This window comes from Mobula hypostoma, chromosome 6 (genome assembly GCF_963921235.1).
Source record: "Mobula hypostoma chromosome 6, sMobHyp1.1, whole genome shotgun sequence".
Taxonomy (NCBI): Eukaryota; Metazoa; Chordata; class Chondrichthyes; order Myliobatiformes; family Myliobatidae; genus Mobula; species Mobula hypostoma.
The window spans coordinates 27,303,772-27,326,592 of NC_086102.1; the positions used below are offsets into that span (position 1 = coordinate 27,303,772).

At 41.2% G+C, this 22,821-nt stretch overlaps 1 protein-coding gene across 5 annotated transcripts in view; it reads left to right on the forward strand.

Moving 5' to 3' along the window:
• LOC134347884 (transmembrane protein 50B) overlaps nucleotides 1–22,821 on the forward strand; it is a 90,282-nt gene that overhangs the window by 48,509 nt on the left and 18,952 nt on the right. The gene's annotated exons all lie outside the window — the stretch shown is intronic.

Here is a 22,821-nt window from a genome sequence, read left to right on the forward strand (position 1 = left end):
CCTGATTCATTGATTTTGTTTTACGTGGAATAGGGTGACGGTGATGGAGGTGGATACAATAGGGTCTTTTAAGAGACTCCTGGACAGGTACGTGGAGCTCAGAAAAATAGAGGGCTATAGGTAACCCTAGGTAATTTCTAAGGTATGGGCATGTTGGGCACAGCTTTGTGGGCCGAAGGGCCTGTATTGTGCTGTAGGTTTTCTATGTTTCTATCAGTATATAAGGAAGTAGAACAGAAATAACATTAATGTACAAATAACTAGAAATGACTAAAGAATCCTTAAAAAGTTTGTAAGTGGGTCTTTACATTTGAAGAATGACTAATATTTCACAAAACAGTCATGCCTAGGTACCATATTTTAAAGTTATGCAAAGTAAATAAAGTTAGGGGAAATCCTGCATTTATCTGATCACACCTATTTGTTACTTAGAAGACTAGCATATTTATTCAGAGAACAAAATCATTTGTTTGTTCTATTTCTGAAAGTGCTAATGTTATCAGGGATGGAAAGGGTTCTATGTATGAGTTTTTCTTTACACCAAAACTGAAGCACGAAGTGTTTCTCAACGATCAAGTGATGATAACCTTGCCCACTGCCATCTCCAACAATCTGGCAGAACTGGCTAAGAATGACTTTCGACCTCCTTTGGTTGCTGTTTTGTTCAATTTTTATCATGGCAGACTAGCGCTGCGGTCTGCAGATAGCGAGAGGTACAGTGCTGGATTGAACTGAACTGACCAGCTTGGAGTTTTTTGATGCCTTGGTGATTTGGTGTTTTGTATTTTGGTGTTTTTCACTCGTTATTTTTTTCTTCTTGATGTTTGCACGATTTGTTCTTTTTTTTCCCTGTGTATTGGGGGTTTGATGCCTTTTTAAAAAATTGATTCCATGGTCTTATTTGTCTGGTAGCTGTCTGTAGGAAGATGAATCCCAGAGTTGTATCCTGCATACAGACTTTGAAACTTGTACTGTCTTTGACTGTAATTGTGCTCATTTTTATGAACAGATGGGTTTATACAAATGTCCATAAATATCTGACCTGAGGTGTGAATGCCACCTGCTTAGTCACGATATTATGATTGGCTCAGTAGTACTGCAAATCTCCCAAGGTGGGAAGCTGTAGATTAATAGCTGTATGCATCACAGAGGAAGTGATGAGAGGCTATGACTGTCTCTCTGTTGACATGAACATGCAGAAACATTCCAGTATCCTGACCATAAGTAGCAGATTATCTGTTTTATTTAGTTTCATTCTGGGGATTGTGGGGAGGACTGTGGGCAGTTAGTCTCTACAATTCTGGAGGACTTCATTTTCTCCACATGACAAGTGCAATAAAATAAAATGATTTGACTCATCCCAGCAATACAGAAAACAATATTCATTGATCTCATGACTGTGCTTGTTATAAAGAGTTGGAGCAGGCTTTTCAAGAGATATCTGGACAGATGGACACTTGAGTGAAAGGTTTGTTTTCTATGAAGTGCTTCTGGAAATATTGGAACTGTCTCCCACTCATGGTGTTTGCTTTAATCCCAGGAGTAACCTCTTGTAGAAATAATAGAAGTAAAATCAATTTACTCCTATCAAAACGGTGCTCACTTTTGGCTGCTGAATCATATCATGTTTAAGTACAACTTAACTGTTTAAACGTTACTGGCTTTGTGTCTTGACATTTGTTAACTTAGCAGCAGCAGTTCAATGCAATACATAATACAGAAGAAAATAATAAATTACAGTGTACATATATTGAATAGATTAAAAATAGTGCAAAAAGCAAATAATATATATTTAAAAAGTGAAGTAGTGTTCATGGGTTCAATGTCCATTTAGGAATCGGATGGCAGAGGGGAAGAAGCTGCTCCTAAATTGCTCAGTGTGTGCCTTCAGGCTTCTGCACCTACTAGCTGATGGTAACAGTGAGAAAAGGGCATCCTCTGGGTGCTGGGGCTCCTTAATAATGGATGCTGCCTTTCTGAGACACCACTCCTTGAAGACGTCCTGCGTACTTTGTAGGCTAGTACCCAAGATGAGCTGACTAGATTTATAACCCTCTGCAGCTTCTTTCAGTCCTGTGCAGTAGCCCCCCCATACCAGACAGTGATGCAGCCTGTCGGAATGCTCTCCACGGTACATCTATAGAAGTTTTTGAGTGTATTTGTTGACATACCAAATCTCTTCAAACTTCTAATGAAGTGTAGTTGCTGTAACTGCACCATAAAGACAAAAGAACACTCCAGGCAACTCCAAAAAAGGTTGTTGAAAGCGCAAGTCTGGAGATGGATACAAGAAAATTTCCAAGTCACTGAATATCACCTGGAGTACAGTTAAGTCAATCATTAAGAAATGGAAAGAATGTGGCACAGCTGTAAATCTGCTTAGAACAGACTGCCCTCAAAATGACCATGCAAGGAGGGTACTAGTGAGGGAGGCCACCAAGAGACCTATGACAACTTTGGAGGAGTTACAAGCTTCAGTGAATCAGATGGGAGAGACTGTGCATACAACTGTTGCCTGGGTGCTTCACCAGTCGCAGCTTTATGGGAGAATGGCAAAGAGAAAGTCACTGTTGGGGGGAAGAAAAACTCGCACGAAATCTCAGCTAGAGTTTGCCAGAAGGTATGTGGGAGACTCTGAAGTCACCTGGAAGAAAGTTCAATGGTCTTTGAAACCAAGATTGAGCTTTTTGGTCATCAGACTAAATGCTAGGTTTGGTGTAAGCCAAACACCGCACATCATCAAAAACACACCATCCCTACCATGAAGCATGATGGTGACTGCATCATGCTGTGGGGATGCTGCACTGCAGCAGACCCTGAAGGCTTGTGAAGGTAGGTGGTAAAATTAATGCAGCAAAATACAGGGAAATCCTGGAGGAAAACCTGATGCAATCTGCAAGAGAACTGCGATTTGGGAGAAGATTTGTTTTCCATCAAGAAAATGACTCTGTACCGTATAACCTACAGTATAATAAGGGACTGCTTTATGTTTTAGTAACACGTCGTTGAATGCGCTATTGGGCACATATTGAGCACACGTTATTAGGCTCGTATTGATCTGTACGTGTGTGTCGAGTTCGGATTATGCCAGTAAGGAACCATGACATTTAGCTCCTGTCTCCAGTGTTTTTATTAATAGCTTTGTTGTGTAACCAGGCCACATACACAACAAATTAACAACAAGAATTATGAACCTATATCTTATCGGAACGCTGTGTTTTAGTTGATAGCGACACTCAGAGGAGAAGAGAGAGGAGATGAAAAGGAGCAACACACGCATCTAGACAGAATGCGCTCGTTGCACTAGCAAAAAAGGACACATAAATCAAGTGAAACGTGCTGTGACTGCAAGGAGCTAGCTAAAAAGAAAACAAGGAAAAACGGGGCTGAATTAACATAACAAAGCTGGCGATGATTGGAACCATTACAGTATTTGATAGTGGCATTGAAAACTGGGTAATTTACACTGAAAGAGTGGAGTTATATTGTTATGTAATGGTGTTAATGATGAAAAGAAAGCCAACGTCTTACTCGGGCTACGTCCACACTAGACTGGATAATTTTGAAAACGCCGGTTTTGTGTAAAAACAATAGGCGTCCACACCAGGCGTTTTAAAAAATATCTCCGTCCACATTAGAACAGATATTTGGGCGAATCTCCTCCTACTGGGCATGCGCAGGACACACAGAAAACAAGCGAAGAGGAAACGGTATACTTGGTGCACATTTGTGCAGTTACAGACTCAGTCAATCAGTAGGTGCTGTCCTGAATCCGGGGGTGGTGGCTATGCACCTCCATCTTCTTCGATCTTGCGCTCATTTTCTGGCCTCAGCATAACTCAACCCAGTCCATTGCCTCACATTATCGTACCAAGTGGTTCGCTGCCTTCCTCTTTCCCTCTTTCCTTCTATCATCCCTTCCAATAACAATCTTTGCAGTCCACCACCTCTTAACAAGTGCCCGGCATATTCCAGCTTCCTTTTCTGCACGTTCTTCAACTCCTTTTCTCTCCTCGCTCTCTTCAACACTTCCATATTACTGGCCTTCATCACCCATCTAATTTTCTGCATTCTCCTTAAAGACCACATTTCAAATGCCTCCAGTCGTCGTTGCACTTTCTTGCATATGGTCCACAGTTCGACTCTATACAACAGACTGCTCCAGACATAGCATTTCCAAATTCTACAACACAGCCCAAAGTCCAACCTCTTGCCACACAGCACATCACTCAGGCTCCAGAATGTTGATCTTGCAATCTCAATTCTTCATCTAATTTCTGTATCACATTTCCCATCCTCTGTAACCATCTGTCCCAAGTGCACAAACTTCTTGACTTGCTCTATGCCTACGCCGTTAATTTTGATACTGATTTTGGGGACTTCTTTCTACCATCATCTTTGTCTTTGCAGCATTTATTTTCATTCCAAATCGTTCTTCTTCAGCATTTATCTTATCTACTATTCTGAGTAACTCGTCCTCAGCCTCGGCTAACAACACTACATATCGGCATAATCATCAGCATACCTCAAGTTGTTCACTGTCACTCCACCAATTTGGACACCATCTTCATCGTTCAACACCCTGAAGATTACCCCTGAGTATATACTAGAAAAACTTAAAAGGATTTGCATAAAACAGGGAAAACATTGCAACATCAACAGTACAAAGAGATATTTCTACTGAGGCTAAATAATCTCTTCATGAAAATGGCCCTTGTCAGAATAACACTGGCATGAGAAGGCCATTGGTTCATGATGCTTACTGATCCAAACAACCAAATTTCTAAATCCAGCTCGTTCTACTGCGACATCCACACTACACTGGATAATTTTAAAAATTCCGGTTTCGAGTAAAAATGACAGGCATCCACACTAAACATTTTTCAAAATATCTCTGTCCACATTAGACGGATATTTGGGCGAATCTCCTCCAATTGGGCATGTGCAGGACACACAGAAAACAAGCGAAGAGGAAACGGTATACTTGGTGCGCGTTTGTCCAGTTACAGAGTAGAAAAACTTTAAAGGAATTGCTCTTGGCTCTCGTGCAGGAGGACTTAAAACTAAAAGAACCAAATACTGGAGCGTATGGAGGCAACCGACAGGGAGTTCAAGGACAGTTGTTGTTGTTCGTCCATCGTTGATGTCGATGAGGACCTCGACACCATTATGATGGTGTCGAGACTAGTGCGTGATTTGGATTTAAGTGAGGGAGAGTTGCGCAGCATCAGCCTCACACTCTCTCTTCCCAATTCCTGTCTGGATCCAGTGGCAAGACAGTCTAGACGGCTGGAGATGGGACTAGGCGCGGTGGATGACCAGGACGTCTTCTGTGTCTTGTCCTGCTCTACACGTTCCACAACGCTTGCAGAGACCGCCTTCTTGTCCGTTGGACCTTCCATTGGTCTCGTCCGCTCAATCTGCCGGAGTCTGTCTTCACATGCTGGGATAGACAACTCCCTATCCCACCAAGGGTTTGAGACCCGTCGGCTACCCTCACCTGGTTTAGCCGGCTTGTTGAAGCCGTTGCCCGGGGTGTGGCCGCTATCGCATGCAAACAGCTACGGGGAGCCACAGGTGAGAGCTGAGTGCCAGGTGGGGACCAAAGTTGGACTAACCGCCCTGTAAAGGACGCGACATGTTCCTCCACCAGAGGTGCTACCCCTCCCTGACACCCCATACACCCCAAGGACAGTATGACCCGGCTGATGACAAACATTGAAAAACTGACTAACTCTGTTGCATTAATAAAGCACCTTGTTAAATGTATAAAACATGTCTGCATCAGTGTTATCTTGTATTTCCATACAATGTTACATTAGGCTGTTACACATCTATTGTCAGAGAAGTACTTGCATTAATAGGTAAACCACCTTCATACAAGCAAGGACAGAAAACAGGGCAAAGTGAGTATACTTATTTATTCAGTAAGCTATGGTCAAAGTATTTGGTGAGTACATTTCTAACTCCTCTGGCTTCAGTCTCGTTGCCGTCTGTTCTGAAATTGTTAGGTTGTGTGGGGGGTTGCGTTCAAGAAAACAATGAAATGCCGCACTGCCGCCATCTGTTCCGGCACATCATGACAGCGTTTTTAAAAATATCCGTTTACCCCGTCCACACTGCTCTGCACAATCGGCATTTTCAAATTTACACACTCTGGAAGGCATTTTAGAAAATCTCTGTTTTTCGGGGGAACAAAACGCCGTTTCAGTGTGGACGGAGGGTCAAAACGAAGAGAAAAAGCTTCGGTTACGGATTTATCTGGTCTAGTGTGGACGTAGCCTTAGTGTTATGGGAGCAAAAACATATGGGTTGCTTCGGAGCTTGTTAACCCCTGAAAAGCCAGCTGACAAAACATTCAAGCAAATAGTGGACACTCTCCAACAGCATTTAAACCTCAAACCACTGGTCATTGCTGAAAGATTTAAATTTCACAAATGGAATCAGAGCGAAAATGAAAGCATTTCTGAATATTGTAGATGCAGGTCTTCCCAAGACAAAGGAGCAGAAGCAGGCCATTTGGTCCGTCGAGTCTGGTCCGCCATTCCACCATGAGCTAAACTATTCTCCTATCTAGTTCCAATTTCTGGCTTTTTCCCTATATCCCTTGATACCCTGACTAATTAGATACCTATCAATCTCCTCCTTAAACACCCTCAATGATCGGGCCTCCACAGCTGTATGTGGCAACGAATTCCATGAATCCATGTCCCTCTGGCTAAAAAAATTTCTCCATCTGTTTTAAATGGGTACCCTCTAATTCTAAGACTGTGGCCTCTTGTCCTGGACTCACCCACCAAGGGAAACAGCCTTTCCACATCTACTCTGTCCAACCCTTTCAACATTCGAAATGTTTCTATGAGATCCCCTCTTATTCTTCTAACTCTAATGAATACAGTCCAAGAGCCGACAAATGCTCCTCATATGTTAGCCCCTGCATTCCAGGAATCATCCTCGTAAATACTCTCTGAACTCTCTCCAACATCAGTACAACCCTTCTAAGATAGGGGGCCCAAAACTGCACACACTATTCTAAATGAGGTCTCACTAATGCCCCACAGAGCCTCATCAACACCTCCTTACTCTTATACACTATTCCTCTTGAAATGAATGCCAACATGGCATTCACTTACCTTACTGCTGATCCAACCTGGTGGTTAACCTTTAGGGTATCCTGCACGAGGACCCCCAAGTCCCTTTGCACTTCTGATTTTTGAATTTTCTCCCCATCTAAATAATAATTTGCCAGATTATTTCTTCTTCCAAAATGTACAACCGTACATTTCTCAACATTGTATCTTATCTGCCATTTCTTTACCCACTCTCCTGAACTGACCAAGTCTCTCTGCAACCTTTCCGTTTCTTCAACACTTCCTGCTCCTTCACCTATCTTGGTGTCATCCGCAAAATTAGCCACAGAACCATTTAATCCATAATCTAAATCATCAATATACATTGTAAAAAGAAGCGGCCCCAACACCGACCCCTGCGGAACACCGCTAGTAACCAGCAACCAATCAGAATAGGATCCCTTTATTCCCACCCTTTGCTTTCTGCCTATCAGCCAATGCTCCACCCATTCCAATATCTTTCCTGTAATTCCATGGGCTCTCATTTTATTAAGCAGCCTCTTATGCGGCACCTTATCAAAGGCCTTTTGAAAATCCAAATACACAACATCCACAGCCTTTCCCTTGTCAATCTTACTTGAGATTACCTCAAAAAATTCCAATAGGTTGGTGAGGCAGGATCTTCCCTTCATGAAACCATGCTGGCTTGGGCTTATTTTGTCATGCATCTCGAGGTATTTCCTAACCACTTCCTTGAGGATGACTCCAATAACTTTCCAACTACTGATGTCAGACTAATAGGTCTATAGTTTTCTTTTTGCTGCCTCCTTCCTTTCTTAAACAGCAGAACTACATTTGCGACCTTCCAGTCCTCCGGAGCCATGCCAGAGTCTATTGATTCCTGGAAGATCATTTCCAATGCCTGCACAATCTCCAAAGCCGCCACTTTCAGAACCCGTGGGTGCACCTCATCAGGTCCGGGAGACTTATCTATTCTTAATCCATTTAGTTTCCCAAGCACTTTCTCTCTAGTAATCTTGACTGTACCTAATTCTATTCCCTGAGACCTCCAGCTATCAGGTATGTTGCTACTGTCTTCCACTGTGAAGACTGATGCAAAATACTCATGTAGTTCCTCTGCCATCTCTTTGTCACCCATTATAATTTCTCCAGCATCATTTTCAATTGGTCCTATATTTACCCGTGTCACTCTTTTACTCTTCATATATTTAAAAAAAAACTCTTGGTATCCTTTTTTAGGTTAATTGCCAACTTCCTTTTATAATTCATCTTTTCTTTCCTAATGACTTTCTTAGTTTCCTTCTGTAAGTTTTTAAAAGTCGTCTAGTCCTCAGTTTTCCCAGTAATTTTTGCTTCCTTGTACGCCGTCTCTTTTGCTTTTATTTTAGCCTTAACCTCTCTCGTTGGCCACATTTGTGCCATTTTTCCATTCATGAATCTTTTTTCTTTTTTCTTCTTTTTTCTTTTTCTTTTTGTGCTGAATTGCGCAAATTATCAGAACATTCTCAATTTGGAGCTGGTCTATCGGTTGCATTGAGGGACAGGTTAGTGTGTGGCATGCACTGTGAAAGCACACAGAAGAACTCCCATGTGAAAAAGACCTTACCTTAGAGAAGGCGCTAAACATTGCAATATCATTGAAACAGCAGCATGGGGTGCTTCAGAGATACAACAAAAATCTCTGGAATATGCTACGAATAAAATGTCACTGAACAGAAATGAAAGAAATAAGTGTTACTGTTGTAGGAACATGTCACATGACCCTGATGACTAGGTTTAAAGACAAAGAATGCAGAAACTGTGGCAAACAGGGCCACACTGGCAGAGTATGCAAAGCTACCACAACAATGTACAAACGTACACAAAATGGAAGAAAGCAGTTGTGATGAAAACGATTCAGATGAAAGTCTTGTCTGCAACTTCACAGTGTGAAAGAGACAGATGATTGAAGAGTAATAAGGATCACTCCACAAGTGGCAGGTATGAGACTGAAAATGGAGTTGGACACAGGCTCAGCTTTAACAGTGATCTTTATACACGACTACAAATGACTGTTTTCTCACATACTTCTGAAACGAACTCTCAATAAACTTAAATCTCCAAAAAAGATCAGCATCTCTGTCTTCTCCTGAGCATCTTCCCAACACTCCTGCTAAATCACCAGTACAAAGCTATGTAGCACGAATAGAAGGTGGAAAGCTATATTACGATAAGAGATGGTATCTTAAAGGTCAGGCTATCTATTTGGAATCTAAGGAGAATACGAAGATTGACTGTGTAATTAGCTCAGTTGGAATAAATGAGATATGGGTAAGGAAGACAAGTGATAGCACAAAGATGCGTATGTATCTAGGATAGCTGCAGAGGAGTCTTCATTATGTGGAGGTGATCTGCTACCTATGTTGAGGGTAAACGTATTTGTTTAGCATAGTGCCCCAGTTAAAAAAAACAGTTGATACACTATTAAAATAAAAAGGGAGGAGTGTACCGTATAGCCTACAGTATAATAAGGGACTACTTTATGTTTTAGTAACACGTCTTTGAATGCGCTATTGGGCGCATATTGATCTGTATGTGTGTGCCGAGTTCGGATTATACCAGTAAAGAACCATGAAACTTAGCTCCCATCTCCAGCATTTTTATTAATAGCTTTATTATGTAACCAGACCACATACACAACAGACTCCAAGTTTAAAGCCAAAGCTACACAGGAGTGACTTAAAAACAACAAAGTTAATGTCCTGAAGTGGCTAAATCAGAGTCAAGACCTCAATCCAATTGAGAATTTGTGGCTGAACTTGAAAAGGGCTGTTCACTCACAATCACCATGCAATCTGACAGAGCTTGAGCAGTTTTGTAAAGAAGAATGGGGAAAAATTGCATTATCCAGATGTGCAAAGTTGACAGAGGCATTCCACACAGGCTCAAGGCTGTAATTGCTGTTAAAGGCGCATCTATAAATACTGACTTGAAGGGGGAGACTACTTATGCAATCAATTATTTTGTGTTTTATATTTTTAATTAATTTAGATCACTTTGTGGAGATCGGTGTTCACTTTGACGTGAAAGAGTCTTTATCTGTTCATCAGTGTCAAAAAAGCCAAATTAAATCTACTGTGATTCAATGTTGTAATACAATAAAACATGTAAACTTCTGGGGAGTAGGGGGGTGAATACTTTTTATAGGCACTGTACTTTGATAATAAATGTACTTTGAATCACAGTGAGAATTCTGGGCATTGTCAGAAAGGCAATGACCACCCTTTTCCTGTTCTTCACTCTGCTTTTTGCAAATCAAGCAAATATGAAACACAGAAAACCTACAGCACAATACAGGCCCTTTGGCCCACAATGCTGTGCTGAGCATGTGCTTACTTTAAGAAATTACCTAGGTTTACCCATAGCCCTCTATTTTTCTAAGCTCCATGTACTTATCCAAGAGTCTCTTAAAAGACCCTATCGTATCCGCCTCCACCACCATTGCCAGCAGCCCATTCCATGCACTCACCACTCTCTGCGTTTTTTTTAAAAAAAAGGGAAAAAACACAACTTACCCCTGACACCTACTTCCAAGCACCTTAGAACTGTGCCCTTTCGTGTTAACCATTTCAGCCTTGGGAAAAGCCTCTGACTATCTGTACGATTAATGCCTCTCATCATCTTGTACACAAGATGGGGATGTTGTGGATAGTGTGGCGGGCTGTCGGAGGATACAGCAGGACATCAATAGGATGCAAAGTTGGGCTGAGAAGTGGCAGATGGAGTTCAACCCAGTGTGAGGTGGTTCATTTCAGTAGGTCCAATGTGATGGCAGAAATATGCATACTTTAAAAGCTCCACATCAGCTGGTAGATATTGAAGCTATCAAAAGCACTTAAATATATTAGATTGTCTTATTTGGAATGGAATAATGATTTAAAAACTTAAATTCCTTATGCTGATATACAAGCAGTATTATTGTAGGATTTTGTGAATAAAAATGCGAGAGTTGTTTTATGTGCTTAACAAAAGCCACAACCCTTTACTTCCATTATGGAAGTGGCCTTACACTGAGGTTGTTACTTTAGACACCATCTCTTAAAGTGAACACAACAACTCAATGATGACATTTGTGAATTATGTAGAACAATATATGTCATCTGTCACATTACCCCTAGACAGCCCTCTCCCGCAGAATTCACCAAAACTGGCATTGAGAGTCTGTCTGGAGATGTGTGAACCGCTCAGCTCAGGTCTTATGTGCCTCGGCTGGAGTAACAGCAGGTGCCTCTGGCTCATCCAGGGGTGAGCTGACGCACACATGATCGTGTCATGATGCAGGGGGCATGGTAGTGGAATTATCTAGGTCTTGGTGGGCCAGTTTAAATCAATCTACAAAAGTACATTCTGGTTTAACCTTCCTATCTACAATAAAAAAAATTTTTGCCCCATTCCAAAATATGGTATGGGCCATCATAAGTGGGCTCAAGGGGGTGTTGATTAGCATCACAGCGGACAAAACTGAACGAGGTAGAATGTAGGTCAGCTGGAACCCATGAGAGCTCTATGCCATGATGGGAGGTAAGAATTAGTGTAAAAGATGAGAGTTTACTGAGGTCATCAGGCTTAAAACTATGGCGTAAGCTAAATAGCGCACAACATCAAGAACACACCATCATTACCGTGAACCATGGTGGTGCCTGCATCATGCTGTGGGGATGCTGCACAGCAGCAAGCCCTGGAAGGTTTGCGAAGATAGAGGGTAAAATAAATGCAGCAAAATACAGGGAAATCCTGGAGGAAAACCTGATGCAGTTTGCAAGAGAACTGCAACTTGGGAGATTTGTTTTCCATCAAGACAATGACCTCAAGCATAAAGCCAAAACTACACAGGAATAACTTAAAAAACAACAAAGTTAATGTCCTGGAATGGCCAAGTCAGAGTCCAGACCTCAATCCAATTGAGAATTTGTGGCTCTACTCGAAAAGGGCTGTTCACTCACGATCCCCATGCAGTCTGACAGAGCTTGAGTAGTTTTGTAAAGAAGAATAGGGAATAATTGCAGTGTCCAGATGTGCAAAATTGATAGAGACCTATCCTCACAGACTCAATGCTGCAATTGCTTCCAAAGGTGCATCTACTAAATACTGACTTGAAGGGGTGAAAACTTATGCAATCAATTATTTTGTGTTTTGTCTTTGTAATTAATTTAGATCACTTTGTAGAGATCTGTTTTCACTTTGACGCGAGAGTGTCTTTTTCTTTTGATCAGTGTCAAAAAAGCCAAATTAAGTCCTCTGATTCAATATTGTAAAACAATGCAACATGAAAATTTCCGAGAGGGTGGGGTGTTTTTTTTATAGGCACTGTATGTAGGTTGGTGCCTGCCAGAGAGGTGGTGTCTGGAGGTGTCTGCATGCAAGTGTCTAGGTGATGTGGGAGGAAGTGATACAATTCTTTGCACCCAGCGATTGATTGCCCACTGTTTTCATATCTTGCTAATCTGTTCATTTGCTATATGTGTTTCTGGACACTCCATATTTTTTTCTTTGCTGCTGTTTTGTGCAATGCTGATCAGAGTGGACTAGTGCTGCGGCCTGCAGGTATCGAGAGGTGTGGCGCTGGATTGAACTGAGCTGAACTGAATCTGTTTGGACTCTTTCAATGTCTTTGTTACCTGGTGTTTTGTATTCTTTTGCTTTTTGTTTCTTGCCGTCTGAATTGTGGCCAGGAAAGATGGTACATGAGCAGTGAACTAGATATGGAAAACGTGGAATATGTATGTTCTAGGGAAAAAAGTGTTAGTTGGGGGATTGATGAAAGGTGTTTCTATGGCTATAAGATATGATATACTGTTTCTGATTGATGTTAACATGGTGGGTTTTGGCCTGTTTCGTGTGTATGATATGATTATTAAATACAGGTGACCTCTGCAATGGAGAAGGGGGTGAGGGCCTGCATTCCTAGGAGATCATTTGTGTTACTGTTTCTTGTAATGTGAAACTATATTATCTCTGCATGCGCCAAGAAAGGCAAGTTCATTTTTTTAAACTAGTATTCCACACAAATTCCATGAGAGTGAATTTTATTCCATATCTCAGATTTTGGCTAGTGATTTCTGAACTCAGTTAGGAGCAGATTTTCCACAAGCTGAATGGCCGTAATGCAGGAATCACCAGTAGTAGTTTCGACACATTTAAGTGGGTATTACAGATTAGCCTGTGGACTTGTTCCAGTTCATCATAAATGTGCTTTATTATTTTGGATTCCAGGCCTCCCTGGATTCCAAACACCATTTTATGTACACTAGTACATAGTCGTAAAGAAGTACAAAACAGAAACAGGCCATTCGGCTCATCTGTCTGTCAAGCTATTTAAACAGCCTACACCCATCGACCTGTACCAGCACCATAGTCCACCATACTACTGCATTCCGTGCACCTACCCAAACTTCTCTTAAATGTTGAAATCAAGCTTACATGCACCATTTGTCCTGGCAGCTCATTCCATGCCCTCACGACCCTCCTGAGTGAAGAATTTTCCCCTCATAATACTGCACATAATACTCCAAATTAGTCCTCACCAACATCATGTACAACTTCAACATCACTTTCCTGCAGGTGGAGGGAGGAGAGGATGGCGGCGCAACGCAGCGCGCGCTGAAATGATATCGTATTTGTTAAATAGTGGCCGTGCACAATCCTGATTTGATGGAGGTGGACGTGAGAAGCACGGAGGAACATCTGGAGAAACTTCTGAAATGCCCGGTTCGCTGCCGCTGCTACTGTGTGATTGAGAATCTCCGGAGGGGAAGGCCCCAAACCCTCGGCTTTGCCTGTTGCTGGCGGCCGGGGCAGGGGTTCAAAATACTCGGCAGAGATGGTGCTCGGTGTCAGAAGGCTGGTCAGAGGCTTAAAGTTTTCGAATGGACTGAGAGTCGGACTGTGGTCGGGTGCTTCCAGGGTGCTGCATCGGCAAGTTTGCGGTGCTGGAAGCTCATGGCAGGGAGAGTTTTCTTCCTTCTACCGTCTTCGTGAGATGTTGGGACTTTCGAGAGACTTTGAGACTTTATTTTTACCATGCCCATGGTCTGTTCTTCTATCAAATTACGGTATTGCTTGCACTGTTGTAACTATATGTTATAATCATGTGCTTTTTGTCAGTTTTTCAGTCTTGGCCTGTCTTGTGTTTCTGTGATATCACACTGGGGGGAACGTTGTATCATTTCTTAATGCATGCATTACTAAATGACAATAAAAGAAGACTGCACATCCTCATAATCTAAATCTAAATCTCCTGCACTCAATACTTGGATTTATGTAGGCAGTGTGCCAAAAGCTTTCTTTATGACCCTATTTACTTGTGACACCACTTTCAATGAATTACGGATCTGTATTCCTAGATCCCTTTGTTCTGCAGTACTCTTCAGTGCCCTACCGTTCATTGTGTAAGAACTATCCTGGTTGGTCCCACCAACACACTTGACTGCATTAAATTCTGTCTGCCATTTTAAAAAAAATATTTATTTATTTGTTTTAGACCATTTTTTTCAGCTGGTCCCAGATCCCACAGCAAATCATGATGGTCGCCCTCGCTGTCCACTGCATCCCCCAATCAGGGCGAAGGGTCTTGGCCCAAAACGTCGACTGTACCTCTTCCAATATGTGCTGCCTGGTCTGCTGCATTCCACCAGCATTTTGTGTGTGTTGCTTGAAGATAAAAGAGAATGACTGCTACAACAGGATAATGATCCTAATCACACCTCGAAATCCACAATGGACTACCTCAAGAGGCGCAAGCTGGAGGTTTTGCCATGGCTCTCACAGTCCCCCGACCTAAACATCATCAGAAATCTGTGGATAGACCTCAAAAGAGCAGTGCATGCAAGACGGCCCAAGAATCTCACAGAATCTCACAGAACTAGAAGCCTTTTGCAAGAAAGAATGGGCAAAAATCCCCCAAACAAGAATTGAAAGACTCTTAGCTGGCTGCAGAAAGCGTTTACAAGCTGTGATACTTGTCAAAGGGGGTGTTACTAAGAACTGACCATGCAGGGTACCAAAACTTTTGCTTTGGGCCCTTTTCCTTTTTTGTTATTATGAAACTGTAAAAGATGGAAATAAATAAGTAATCTTGCTTAAAATATTAAAGAAATGTGTCATCTTTAACATTATGCCTTTTGGAAATCAGGTCATCTTTTACTCGCTTAGCTATTCACAGTCACAGAAGCTTTGACCGGGGTGCCCAAACTTTTGCATGCCACTATAGTTCTGAACTTGCCTCCCACAGGGTCTAAGGTAACACCTTGACATGCCCTGGGGATTTATCCACTCTATTTTGCCTCAGGACAGCAAGCATCCCCTCCTCTGTAATCTGTATAGACCATGAAGTTACTACTATTTTGCCTCACTGTGTCGGTCTCCTGAGTAAATACAGATGCAAAAAATTCACTTAAGATCTCCCCTATCAATTTCAGCTCCACATTCGGATTTTTCAGAGGACCAATTCTGTCGCTTGGAATCCTTTTGCTTTTAACATATCAGTAAAATCCCTTAGGATTCTCCCTCCCCTTGTCTGCTACACCAACCTCATGCTTTCTTTTAGCTCTCCTGATTGCTTTCTTAAATGTTCTCTTGCATTTCTTGTACTCCGTAAGCACCTCATTTGTCCCTACCTGCCTTTACCTGCTAAGCACCTTTTTTTTTACAACCAGGGCCTCAATATCGCTTGAAAACCAAAGTTCTCTAAACCTTTCATCTTTATAATTTATTCTTACAGGCACATGCAAGCATTATGCTCTAAAAATTTCACTTTTGAAGGCCTCCCACTACCAAGTACAGCTTTGCCTGAAAACGGGCAAATTTTTCCCAATCCACACTTGCCAGATACCATTAAAATTGGCCTTTCTCCAATTTACAATATATCAACTCACAGACCTTTTTGCATACTTACTTTGCATATTTACTTCGAAACTAATGGCATTGTGTTCGCCAACACAAATTTCTGTCACTTGCCCTGCCTCACTCCCTAATAGCAGATCAAGTATCGCACACTCTGTCGTTGAGACTTCTACATTCTGATTAAGGAAGCTTTCCTGACGACGTTTGACAAAATCTATCCCATCTAGTCTTTTTACAAAATAGGAGTCCCAGTCAATATGTGGAAAGTTAAAATCACCTACTTTCACAACCTAATATTTCTTGTAGCATTCTGCGATTTCTGCAAGTTTGCCCCTCTAAATCCCTCTAGTATCACCACTCCTACGCCTATAATCCCTCCCGCTCTGTTGCGTCCAAATCAACGGAACCCCAGAATATTGAGCTGACAGCCCTGCTCCTCCTGCAGTCACATCATGCTCAACCTTTCGATTCCTGACTTTGAGGTCTTAACAACATCGGTCTCCACAACCAGTCCACTGTCTGTTCTGGCACTGTGGTTCCCATCCTCCTGCAACTCTAGTTTAAGTCTCCCTCCCCCACCCCCTCCCCAATGTAGCACTATCAAACTTCCCCATTAGGATATTAGTCCCCTTCCAGTTCAGGTGCAAATTGCCCTTCTGTACAGGTCCCACCTTCCCTGGAAGAGAGCCCAATAATCTAAAAATCTGCTGCCCTCCCTCTTGGACCATCTCCTTAACCACATGCTGAACTGTATAACCCTCCTATTTCTGCCCTCACTATCACATGACATGGGTAGCAATCCTGAGATCACAACCCTAGATATCCTGCCCTTTAACTTAGCACCCAACTCCCTGAATTCACTTTTCAGAACCTTGTCCTCGTAGCCTTGGGCTCCAAAAAATATTATTTAATTCAATCGAGAGCCAGTCCTGGGAGATAAAAATATTGTATGCAGGTAATTTCACTGAAATAATTGGACACCTTTGTCTCTTAAGAACACAGATTGCCTGTGTTTCAATGCAGACAGCCACTAACAATCACTTCTTTTGATTTTATGTAACTATAATGTATTAAACAATGTAATCTCTACTGATACTTTAACCTCATTGTAACTAGCCATTGAGCATTAGACATACTATTTTTATGCCACTCTGAAAAGGTAGGGAAAGACTGCCTGTACATGGTCTGTATCCCTCCATTCTCTGCCTATTTATGTGCCTATCAAAATACTGCTCAAATGTTGCAATCCTAATGGAAAACAAATAAAACTACAGAAGAAATTCTTCAGAAAAAAATTGGTTTTGGCAGAAGATGGTGACAAGTGGACAAGTTGGAGCATGGATTAAAGTACCAGTAGTTTTATTATTCATGGAGTAGTTTCACAATAGCCGTGTGAGGTTACTGTTGAATGTTGGCAGAGTATTTAAACATGTGGAAATTTTACCATAGCTAATTGCATTCTTCTGAATTACTTGTTTTTTTTAGCTAGGGGTTATTTGGTAACAGTGTGAGCAATAATTCCACGAGTTCTTCTCCTCTCATTTCTTCTCACAACCTGAGAACTAAGGGGTTGATCACAGCTATTGTCAGAGTTTAAAATATTGACTGAGCCCAAATCCTCTGGCTGTTTTGCTCCATTTATCTCGCAGCACCAGCAATCTGACTTCAATCTCAATAGTGCCATACACGAGAAGTTTATTTTCTCTGTGACCGTGTGATATCCTTTTGCGTGTGTCTTCCTCCGAGTTCGTTTAATGTTTTAAAGTTACAAAACATAACATTGGCAACAAGGTATTTTAAAAATGAACCCAAAACAGCTATTGACCTTTTGAAGCGCAGCGAGACGTTTGAACCAAAAAAAAGACGAATAGAAACACACGGCCCCAGCATGTGCAGACTGTCAAGTTTTTTTTTGAAAAAGGCAGTAAATGGAGGAATTCCTGTGTTCATAAAGAGTGAGTACTGGATGATAATAATCGTAATGCAGAAATGGCTGGCTATGTTGGAAAAATTGACATATTTGACTACAATAAAGATAACTGAAATATGTTAATATAGCATATTGAGCTAATTCAACAATACTTTGAAGCAGGTGAAATAACTGAAGTAAAATGAGTACAAATTTTATGAAGTCATTGGTTTTAAAGGCATATAGTTTACTTCAAGGTTTACCTACTCCCACCAAACCAGCTGAAATGAACTTTGCTGAAATTGTCAAAGTAGTGTAGGAATGTGTAGAACCAAAACCATTGTTGATTGCAGAATGCTTTACATTTCATATGTAGAATTAAAAGGAAGAGGAGTCCATTTCAGTGTATGTGGCTGAATTGAAGCGATTGTCTAAACGTTGTCATTTTGGTAATGGGCTTAATGAAACACTATGAGATCATTTAGTTTGTGGAATCTTTCAAGAAAGCATTCGAAGATGGTTCCTAACTGAAGCACAGCTCACAGTTGAAACACCAGTTGAAATCACTGTTTCAATGGAAACTGCAGAGAATTGAGTTGCAGTCAGGAATGAAAGTGAATGTGAACAAAATTGCAATGTCTGAATAGAAACCAGCCATGCTGAACAAATTGTGTTACTGTTTTGGCTGGTTTGTGCAGATTTAAAGGTGAAATTTGTAGTAAATGCAATAAAATAGGACACATACAAAGGACGTGTTGGGCTGACAAAAAGTAAATGGACAGCACACGAAAAGAAAGCTTTAAAAAGTCAAGTGACAGTTTCAAAAGGAGCACTGATCTGAATGTTGTTGATGAAAAATCATATAGTCTTGAAATTTACAATGTGAAAAGCAATATGGCTTACACCAGAAGTGAATGGCAAATTAACTAAAATGAAATTAAGATGCTGGTTCAGCTGTTTCAGTCATTCCACAAAATGAGTTTGAACGATATTTCAAAGATACTAAACTGAAGCCTGCAGATATCCTAACTTAAGAACTTGTACTGGAGAAAATGTAACTCCTGTGGGAATGATTTTTGTATGAGTGAAATACAACCACCAACAAGCCACATTGAGCTTGTATGTGGTTACAAACAAGATAGCCAGCATTATGGGGCATGATTGGCTGAGACAAATACAACTTGATTAGAGATCCATCCACCATTTGCATGCCACATCCCCTACAATAAAGTTATCCGAAAGGTAATTAAGAAGGATACTGGATGATGTCACAACTGTCTCCATTCCAGACACCATGAACTGTTGCCCAGCAGAGGGCAAACAGCTGTTGGTGCCAACTTCTGCACCTCTGGTTGGAAAGCATATTGGACTAAGGAAGGATCTTGCTTCTCAGAGAAATCATGAAAGTGACAAAAGCAGTTGTCCGACTACAACAGTTTTTGTAGGAAACGTGTCTGAGAAAGCTTTTGATATGTTAATCAGGCAGTTATGAGAGGGAGACACGGAGACGTCCTGTGGTTTGTGAGCCAACTCCTACAAAACATTGACCCTCCCCTTCCCCACTCCTTGTCAGGCAAGACATGATATCGCACAAAAGTAAGAAATCCCACACAGTGGTTAAATCTTTAGTCCTGAATGGGACAATGTAAAATTGACTGTGTTTGTGTAAATAATTATGGGTTATATGTATGAATAGATGAATTACATGTGTCATCACACTACCACGTGATACATGCATGCCTTGCTTAAACTCAAACTGAGACCTGGATTCCCCTAACTTCCTTTAAATTAGTTTAATGTTTTGAAGTTACAAAATTTAAAGATCAGAATGTGGGGAGAATAGTTTACAAGAAAGATTAATGGGAGGGTGATATTCTACAAACACTGCAGAATCTGTATGTGTCCTGCCATGAAAAATCATTGCCAACCTACCCAGCAAACTGCCTTTTTCAGGAACTCCCTTCTGGAAAGTACTATGAAGGCTATTAAAACTAAGCCCGCAGGCTCCTATTACAGGAAATATTCTAGCATGGTTACAGCAGTAGCTGATTGGCAGGAGACAAAGAGTGGGAATAAAAGGAGCCTTTTTTTTACATTATATTTTACATTATATATCCAACATCTTCCCAGTCACTGGGGTCAGACTGGCTGGCCTGTGGTTTCCTTTCTTCTGCCTCTCTCCCTTCTTGGACATTTGCAGTTTTCCGGTCTTCCATTCCAGAGTCTAGTGATTCTTGGGGGACCGTTCTGATGCCTCCGCGAGCTCTTCAGCCATCGCTTTCAGAACTTTGAGGTGTATGCCATCTGGTCCAAGTGACTTGTGGAATGTGTGGAATGAGCTTCCAGCAGAAGTGGTTGAGGCAGGTTCTATGTTGTCATTTAAAGTTAAATTGGATAGATATATGGACAGGAAAGGAATGGAGGGTTATGGGCTGAGTGCAGGACGGTGGGAATAGGATAGGGTAAGGTTATATGGTTAAAGCTTTGTGCCATTTTATAAGTTTCTTCTCGCAGCCAGTTAATCTGATCAGCCATTCTCAATACCTTCCCATCCCCACCTATTATCCCCCACCATCACACTACAATGTATTCTTAACCGCTTTTTATAATGTTGTTTACACAGTAAATACATGCTGGTATTTATGTACATTTTATTTTATAACTGTACTTCTGACTTTATTTTTATATAATTTATTAAACTGTATAATGGTTGAATGTTGTAACTTTTTGTTGCACATAGTGCTAACACACCACAGCAAATTCCTAATACATGTATATGATATATATGTCTATGCCCACTTTGAAAGGGAGAACACAACTACAGCTGTGAAGATCCCTGCTGCATCTGATGACCCTGTGATCTCTGTCTCAGTGGCCAATGTTAGGCTGCCTTTACAGAGAGTGAACTCTCACAAGGCAGAAGGTCCCAATGGAGTACCTGGTAAGGCTCTGAAAACCTGTGCCAACCAACTAGCGGGAGTATTCAAGGACATTTTCAACCTCTCACTGCTATGGGCAGAAGTTCCTACTTGCTTCAAAAAGGCCACGGTTATACCAGTACCTGAGGAGAAGAATAATGTGAGCTGCCTTAATGACTATCGCCTGGTAGCACTCACGTCAACAGTAATGAAATGCTTTGAGAGGTTGGTCGTGACTAGACTGAACACCTGCCTCAGCTTGGACCTGGACCCATTGTAATTTGCTTATCGCCACCATAGGTTAATGGCAGACACAATCTCAGTGGCTCTCCACACGGCTTTAGACTACCTGGACAACACAAACACCTACACTGGGATGCTGTTCATTGACTATAGCTCAGCATTTAATACCATTATTCCCACAATCCTGATTGAGAAGTTGCAGAACCTGGACCTCTGTACCTCCCTCTGTAATTGGATCCTTGACTTCCTAACTGGAAGACCACTGTCTGTGTGGATTGGTGATAACATATCCTCCTCTCTGACGATAACACTGGTGCACCTCAGTGGTGTGTGCTTAGCCCACTGCTCCACTCTCTCTATACACATGACTTCATGGCTAGGCATAGTTCAAATACCATCTATAAATTTGCTGACGATACAACCAGAGTTGGTAGAATCTCAGGTGGTGACGAGAGGGCGTACAGGAGTGAGATATGCCAACTAGTAGAATGGTGCCGCAGCAACAACCTGGCACTCAACGTCAGTAAGATGAAAGAGCTTTCCTTTCTTTCTTTTTAAATCTTTTTATTGAATAAGTATACAAAAAGGTAAGCCATATAGGCACTAATACACTGTTAGAATATAATAAAATTACAGAAGATATTAATACAAAAAAAACTACAAACAATGTAATTTAAACATAACGTACCAAGGTAACATAATAGTATACTAATTTTTATATATATATCAATAGAGAAAAGGAAAAAAAACCCACCGTGCAACTAACTAAAAGCAAAGCAAAGCAATGGGCTAACTTGAAACCAAACAGAGTTAAAAAACTTAAAATCACGTCCTCAATCCCGACCTCCATTAAAAACAGTAAAAAAAACAAGAAGGGTATAAATTACATTAAATGAAAATATTGAATAAAAGATCTCCAGGTCTGTTCAAATTTAAATGAGGAGTCATAAAGATTGCTTCTAATTTTCCCCAAATTCAAGCATAATATCGTCTGAGAAAACCAAAAAAAAGGTAGATGGAGCATTAAGCTCTTTCCAATGTTGTAAGATACATCTTTTCGCCATTAAAGTAAGAAATGCAATCATTCTACGGGCTGAAGGGGAAAGATTACTGGAAATTTTAGGTAGTCCAAAGATAGCAGTAATAGGGTGAGGAGAGATAAATGAAAGAGCTGATTGTGGACTTCAGGAAGGGTAAAACTAAGGAACACATACCAATCCTCGTAGAGGGTTCAGAAGTGGAGAGAATGAGCAGCTTCAAGTTCCTGTGTGTCAGGATCTCTGAAGATCTAACCTGGTCCCAACATATGGATGTAGTTATATAGAAGGCAAGACAGAGGCTATACTTTATTAGAAGTTTGAAGAGATTTGGCATGTCAACAAATACACTCAAAAAATTCTATAGTACCGTGGAGAGCATTCTGACAGGCTGCATCACTGCATCATATGGAGGACCGAAAGAAGCTGCAGAAGGTTGTAACTCTAGTCAGCTCTATCTTGGGTACTAGCCTACAAAGTACCCAGGACATCTTCAATGAGCAGTGTCTCAGAAAGGCAGCATCCACTATTAAAGATCTCCAGTACCCAGGGCATGCCCTTTTCTCACTGTTACTATCAGGTAGGAGGTACAGAAGCCTGCAGGCACACACTCAGCGATTCAGGAACAGCTTCTTCCTCTCCACCATCTGATTCCTGAATGGACATTGAATCTTTGGTGACTACCTCACTTTTTTTTTGAATATACAGTATTTCTGTTTTGCATGTTTTAAAAAATTTATTCA